Source organism: Lathyrus oleraceus, chromosome 1 (assembly GCF_024323335.1).
Source record: "Lathyrus oleraceus cultivar Zhongwan6 chromosome 1, CAAS_Psat_ZW6_1.0, whole genome shotgun sequence".
Classification (NCBI taxonomy): domain Eukaryota; kingdom Viridiplantae; phylum Streptophyta; class Magnoliopsida; order Fabales; family Fabaceae; genus Lathyrus; species Lathyrus oleraceus.
The window spans coordinates 101,020,440-101,027,331 of record NC_066579.1 but is presented as its reverse complement, the minus strand read 5'-3'; the positions used below and the strand labels follow the sequence as shown (position 1 = coordinate 101,027,331).

The window sequence follows — 6,892 nt, the reverse complement described above, 5'->3', positions numbered from 1 at the left end:
AATGCACGATTATTTTATCTTGAAGAGCAAGGCATCAAATAAAGATGGGTTCATCCAAGCTTATCCACTTCATGATCTTCTTCAAAGTAGCCCATGCAACAGATGAATTCCACAAGTCACAGGTTCAAAATAACAGCTTCACAATGATCAATGTTGCAGATGAATCTCAGAGAGATCTTCAAAGATGTTTCAGATGAATTTCAAATTGTAAGCACTTAGTTCTTTAACAAATTGGCATTGGCCAAGTCCTTTAGTTTAGGGAGGTTGCCTAGATTCTAAGTCCATTTGTCCAAGATCAAGCCAACAGTCCACTCAAAAGTTTTTTAGGGGTTTTTGTTATTATTATGTGCATTAATGGTCAAAGACCACACAAACAAACAAAGTAACACAAACAAAATATATCACACAATATGGTCCAAATGGAAAAAGTGAAAATTACATTAGCATAAACAATTAGAATGATATGTACAATGGCAAATGAAATAAAGTGTTAAAAGTAAATTGCATTAAAGTAAAAGCTTGAAATTAAAAGTTAATAGTTAGTAAGTTAGAAGTTAGTTTTGTTTTGCTTTTCATTTCAAGACATTCTTTGGAGAACACTCAACCCACTTATCACAAGCATGGATCCTTGAACCAAAACATCTTTCAAAGGAAGTAAAGAAGGCCAAGTTTCCATACAATACCATGAAAGAGGGGGGACTTACAATCTCATTAACTAGAATGCTTATGCCTTTTGTGTCACAAATTTAGCGCTATGTTAATCAATCGTAATTGGACTTATGTAGAAGTCACAACTATTTGAGGTCGGGCAATAGACTTTTGGTGTTAATGCATGTTGGAGACATAGTATTATGAACTATGCTCATGAAACATACCAGACACAAAAATATGCAAAAGGTGTGGCCTAATCTTATCCATACTCATGTCAATTTTTCAATCAACTAGCATTAGGACTTTGAGATATCATAGGCCAAATGGAAATGGATGAATGAAGAAGAGGAATGAGATGAAGTGGGAAGGCGATGAATGAGATCACAAATTGGTCAAAGGAGGACTTTTACCAAATTAATATCATTCATTCATTTTGGGAGATGGAATGTACATTCCATCAATCCCCTAAATCCAATGATATTAACTTAACAAAGTCAAGTCAACATTGACCAAGGCCCAACAACAAACAAGCAAACTTCGACAAGTCAATACAAATGGTCAACAAAATTTAAATGGCATTTATTCAATTAAAAATAATAAAATAGTGCATTTAAATCAAATATGTTTTGTCCAATTCTTAAAATCTTATAAAAACACCAAAGAAATGGACATGAGATTTATCATAGGTCAAACAAGGTCAAAGGACCTTTGAGAAAAAAATTCATAATTTTTGGACATTTAGAAATATTTTTAAACAATTAAAAATAAATGCAAAATCAATTAATTCATGAAAAATATTAATAATGATCCAAAATATAATTTTAATTCAGAATATGAAATAGAAAAATATTTGATTTTTTTTGGTGAAAGTCCCATATTTTTTAGATCAATATTGAATTTAATATGAATTATTAAAGAAAATGCAATAAAAATGAAAATTCAGAAATTCTAAATTACGTGGACCATTAGATCTCCCTCATTAATTGAGGTGGCAGATCTGATGGTCCCTAGCACGCGTTCCACATGTACATTAGTTAACTGCGGTGCAAAGGTGGTATTTAAAACAAACGTTCAAGATTAAAACGTGATGGATGGATCCTATGGTTCAGAAGCAAGCTAAGTCATCGTCGGAGCCAGAGCTCCGGTCATCTTCTCCGGTGGACCTCACCGAACTAGTCAACATGAACCATCACCAAAAAGAAAAACAAGGACATGATCTTGAAGAAAAAATGGCACTGAGCTCGAATCTGACCTACATTGACTCCAATTCCAAATATATTGAGAGATATGTGGAATTGAAATTTGAGGTACATGAACTGAGTTGCTTCGATTTGACCTCAAAGCAACTCAATCTTCTTGCCTACATTGGTAGGATTTCAGACAACCAAAGAATCAATAGAATTGAGCAAGAATTTAAGAGAATCGAAGAGTTTACAATTTCTCAAAAATACCTTCAATGGAGGTCTGAACTCGATGGATCTTGATCTTGCTTGTGCTTGGACTCACTCTACTTGCTTGCATGAGAAGGATTGAATGGTTTAGAAGCAATGGATTCCTGGAGAATTGAATTCCAAAACAGTGGAGATTCAAGCTCAAATTCAAACGAATTTATCAAGTTTATCCTATGAGAATGAAGGGTTTTCAATGGGGGATCAAAGATGGCGCAATTGTGTTCGTAATTCTGAGCAATTGAAGCTCTATTTATAGCTGAATTGGTTGATAATTGTGTCATACCCCGATTTTGATCCTGAATTGTTTCCATTTTTTCATTTTTTTTTATTTGGCACTTGGCCTAAAGTTCATTTGCATACATTCATTCCCAAATCCATATTTTGTGATAAACATTGGTTATTATCTAGCTTTTTGATCATGGTGCTTTGTGATTACAAAATGGATTTTAGTTATTTGACTTTTTTTAAATTTTTTCAATTTTAATTTAATTTCAAAGTAAATCTAATTCCAAATTTCAAGTTAATCTTAATTGTATTTTTACTAATGATTCAAATTCTAATTGATTTTTAATTTCCAAATAAATGTTAGAATTTGACATCAAAGTAATTTTAACAAATTATAGATTAATTTGATTTTGATTGGTTTTTATTTGGCTTTTTGATTTTAAATTGACATTTTGATTAGTCTCGGATTATTCCTAAAAATCCATATCCATTTTATAACCAAACATGATCCATTTTACATCCATAGTGCATTTCAGATCAAAATAGCACATACACACATTTCATAACATTCAATAATATTTACCTTTCAAACATTTCCAAACTCATTTTCATACATACATTTTCATTTAACATTCAAGCATAATTCAAGCATAACAATGCATCACATCCATATCCTACAACCCATTTCATAAACCAAGGTCTCACCATTCTTATTCTTTACAATCACTTCAATCAAGTTCAAACTGTAACCATAACCATTCATTCAAACTTTCAAACCTTCATTCAATATATCCAGTTACATTCAATACAATTCAATGAACATTCATTACATAATCCCAAGTCAGTTACATGTGGGATCCTATTACATAAACCATTTCAATTCACATGTTCAAAACCACTTACTTCTCAATTCCAAAGTTACAAACAATTTCACACATATTACATAAACCATTCAAATTTTCACTCACTTTCAGTTACATATAATTTAACCATTTTACAAAAAAACACTCCAACAATGAAACATCCTAAGGTGGAGCAGTATGTCTAAGTGTTTTGACAGATTCAACAAATTCTCCTACATATTTGATTGCTTCTTCAAAATTCTGCCAGAAAAATACCATTCAGGCCCTTGAAAATTCTGGACATCACCTACAACACATGGAGTATGTCAAGTTACAAGTGAACATGGTTGTGCATCAGTCATTGCAGCATGACCATCACTTGGTATCTGCAGCCAATCCTACCAGTGAGGGAACCAACCAAACATGACATTACCTGCAGTAATTCATCATGAACTTGCATCCTGCAGTTAGAAAACCGGCTGCAAGCTTGAGGCTCAGCTCTATCAAATCAACATGTGAGAGAGGTGGTCAATTGTGTTTGCGTTTGGATTAGACATCATTGGTACCTGCATCCTGCACCAAAACCAGTCCTACATCAAAACTACCAAAAACTAATTCCACCATTGTATTTTGTTGTGAAAGACTACAATTACAGTTGGGAATCGAAACATACAAACCATCTATGCTCCATTAGCAACTGTGATTCAAATTCTTTTTTAAATGAGTTGCTCATCTTGTGTTATAAGAAGTGATATCTAGAGCATCATTGGTATCAAAGTCAAGCTACATTGCCAAACCTGCTGCCTCATGGCTTGATGATTTCCTTGTATGGATATCACCTGAAGTTTTTAGTTGTTGTCAGAAATTCACAAATGACATTGTCCACGAGTCTTGACTACCTAAAGCCTGAGTTAGCGGTGTATACTGCTCAGTGTAAAGCACTAATTGATCAAAATAGTGTAACAATATCAGAGCTTAAGGAGCACAAGAGTAGGACAGAAAATGTCAGCAATTCTTCTTGCTTGCGTGAAAGTGAGTTGTCGGCTTGAGGTCGTAAGGCTGGAGCAGTTGTTGGAAAGTGTTTGAAGAGACGGGGCAGGACTATTTTTATCAAATGGAGAAGCTGAAGTCAAATGTATAGTTCTCCAAGGAAAATTGATTGAACTGGAAACTGCAATTACTTCATTGAAACAATCAAAATAAAATTCGCATCAGTCCAATAATCAACTGTTTCAAATGTAAAAGAGAGCACTGTCAGCAGCCACCGTGTCCGGCGGAAGACATCTGCTTCCTGTTCGGAACTGTTATCACTCTCCAACCGTCGAGCACAACACAGAATCGAAACATCTCAACACTTTGAAGCAAAAAAACCCAAATTTCACAATGCAAGAGTTAGATCAATGGAAGGAACAGATTTCTCACCTGTTGAATGTCGCAAATGACTACATTCGTGAAATTCCCACCGATCAACTTTATGCTGCTGCTGCTATCGCGGTTTTCACAACCCTAGTTCTTCTCCTGCTTCGGTTTTTTAAGTGCAGCAAGCCTAACACCATTGTGTTGACGGGACTCAGTGGGAGTGGGAAAACCGTTTCTCTTCTATCAGCTTAGGGATGGCTCTACACATCAAGGTACTGTTACGTCAATGGAGCCGAATGTAGACACTTTTATTCTTCATGATGAAACAACGAAGAAGGGAAAGATAAAACCGGTTCATATTGTTGATGTTCCCGGACATTCTCGTCTTCGACCCAAATTGGATGAATACTTGCCTCAAGCAGCTGGCACAGTCTTCGTTGTTGATGCTTTAGACTTCTTACCAAATTTCCGTGCTGCCTTAGAGTACCTGTTTGATCTGTTAACTAAGGGAAGTGTTGTGAGGAAGAAGATTCCACTGCTTATTCTCTGCAACAAAACCTGCCTTGCCAAATATGAGAAGTTCCAAGCATGTTGCAGAACCAAAACAGACTTGCGGGATGCGCATAAACCTGTACTTGACCTCATACCTAGCAAAAAACATTGAAATCACAAGGCAAAATCAAACCAAAGCTCACCAAATTCACTGCAGTAAACAAAATAATTACCAAGCTATTAAAATTTCAAAAAGAATCCCAAATGGGCATTGAGACAAAGTTAGAGGAAAAAGTGCGTAGGTAGAATTACCGTTTCCAGATTGTAGCATCAAATAGGACAAATTCGATTCTGAGCACAAAAAGCACTTCTGGAAATTTTCTCCATTGAATCCTTGGGTACCAAATCAAAACCCTAATCTGCAGGAGATAAATAGAGGGGAAGAGAATCAGTAAGGGAGAACGAAAAATTAACGGCAAAAAAGTTTCAAAAACGAAAACCCTAATCCCAAAATCAAAGCAAAAATCAGTGTTGGAAGAGGCGAAGGCAGAGGATTGAATAGTTACCTGAACCGCCGAATCACCGCCAAAGGTGAGCACCAGTTTGTTTTTCCTTTAAATCTCTGTTCTGTTGCGTCTTTGGGTTGGAGGTCGTGAGAAGTGAGAGAGATTGAGGAAGGCGAGTTCGTTGAGAGCGATTGAGAGAGATTTGCTGAGAGCGATTGAGAGAGATTTGCTGAGAGTGATTGAGAGAGATTCGTTGAGAGAGCGATTTCGTGAGGGGTTGGAGAAGGATTGAGGATGGTGAATAGTTCCTCTCACCATTTTCTTTTTATTTATTTTCTTTTTATTTCTTAAACAGAGTAAATTTTGGAAATCATTTAAAGTTTCGTTTAAACTTCCTAAGTTTTAGTTAATCTTAGTTAATAAATATTTCCATATTTTCAATTCATATTCCATTGAAGAACCCAACAGCCAAGCGGCTGGGTTTAATTTCCTGTTTTTCTTGGTAGTCCAACAGATTGTTTTTTATATTAGTTTTTATTTTAATTCTAATTTTTAATCTATCTTGGTTTACTTATCCAAATTAGCATTTAAATAACAACTAATCATAATTGGTCTAGTGGAGAGGGGGTAGTTTCATGGTCTTTAGTAGGGTGGGTTCGATACCTATATATAGTTTTTTATTTCTTTTAGCATTCATTTTCATTTTTTCATGTTTATGTTTTATTATAATTCCTCCTATATTCATAGTCTCATTATTGTTTAATAACACAAATTTGGTTTCTTTTAATTTCATCATCCATTCAAACCGCTTTAAACTTTTAAAATCACACTTTTCTCGATTCAACATCGAGCCTATTTCCATACCCTTGTAAGTCGATTGCTTTTAAGCATCGCCATCAACCTCACATAGCTTACTCTTGGGCTTTCTTACAATGAGCCGGTCCTCTTGCACTTACGCTCATACTTTGCATTATTTGTTGTTTGGGCCCGATTTAATTGTTTCATGATTTTGAATCCCCATTTGACAAAATGTACCCCACTCCCCCTGATGTGTGATAATTTTGTACTGTTTTATTTCTTTATTTGCTCGACTGTTTAGTTTAGCTATTAACACCAGAATAAAACCAACCATTTCCAAAAATACAAAAATAATGACTCAATCCAACGTCGAGTATTTTCTCAATAAACAAATCAATCCTTTTCTTCTTCTTCCCATTCTATTCCATTTCTTTCAAAAACATCATCAAATGCTTGATCCAACGTCAAGCCATTTTTCATAATAAAAACTCAAAAATATTAATTCATATTCAAAACACTTTTCAATAAAGATGGAAGTGGAACGTGGTGTATACCACGCACTCCTGAG

The 6,892-nt window shown here is 34.9% G+C and overlaps 1 pseudogene; it reads left to right on the top strand.

The window, feature by feature from the left end:
* The first annotated feature begins 4,420 nt into the window (after positions 1–4,420).
* Positions 4,421–5,192, top strand: LOC127093854 (uncharacterized; annotated as a pseudogene).
* Positions 5,193–6,892: the final 1,700 nt, after the last annotated feature.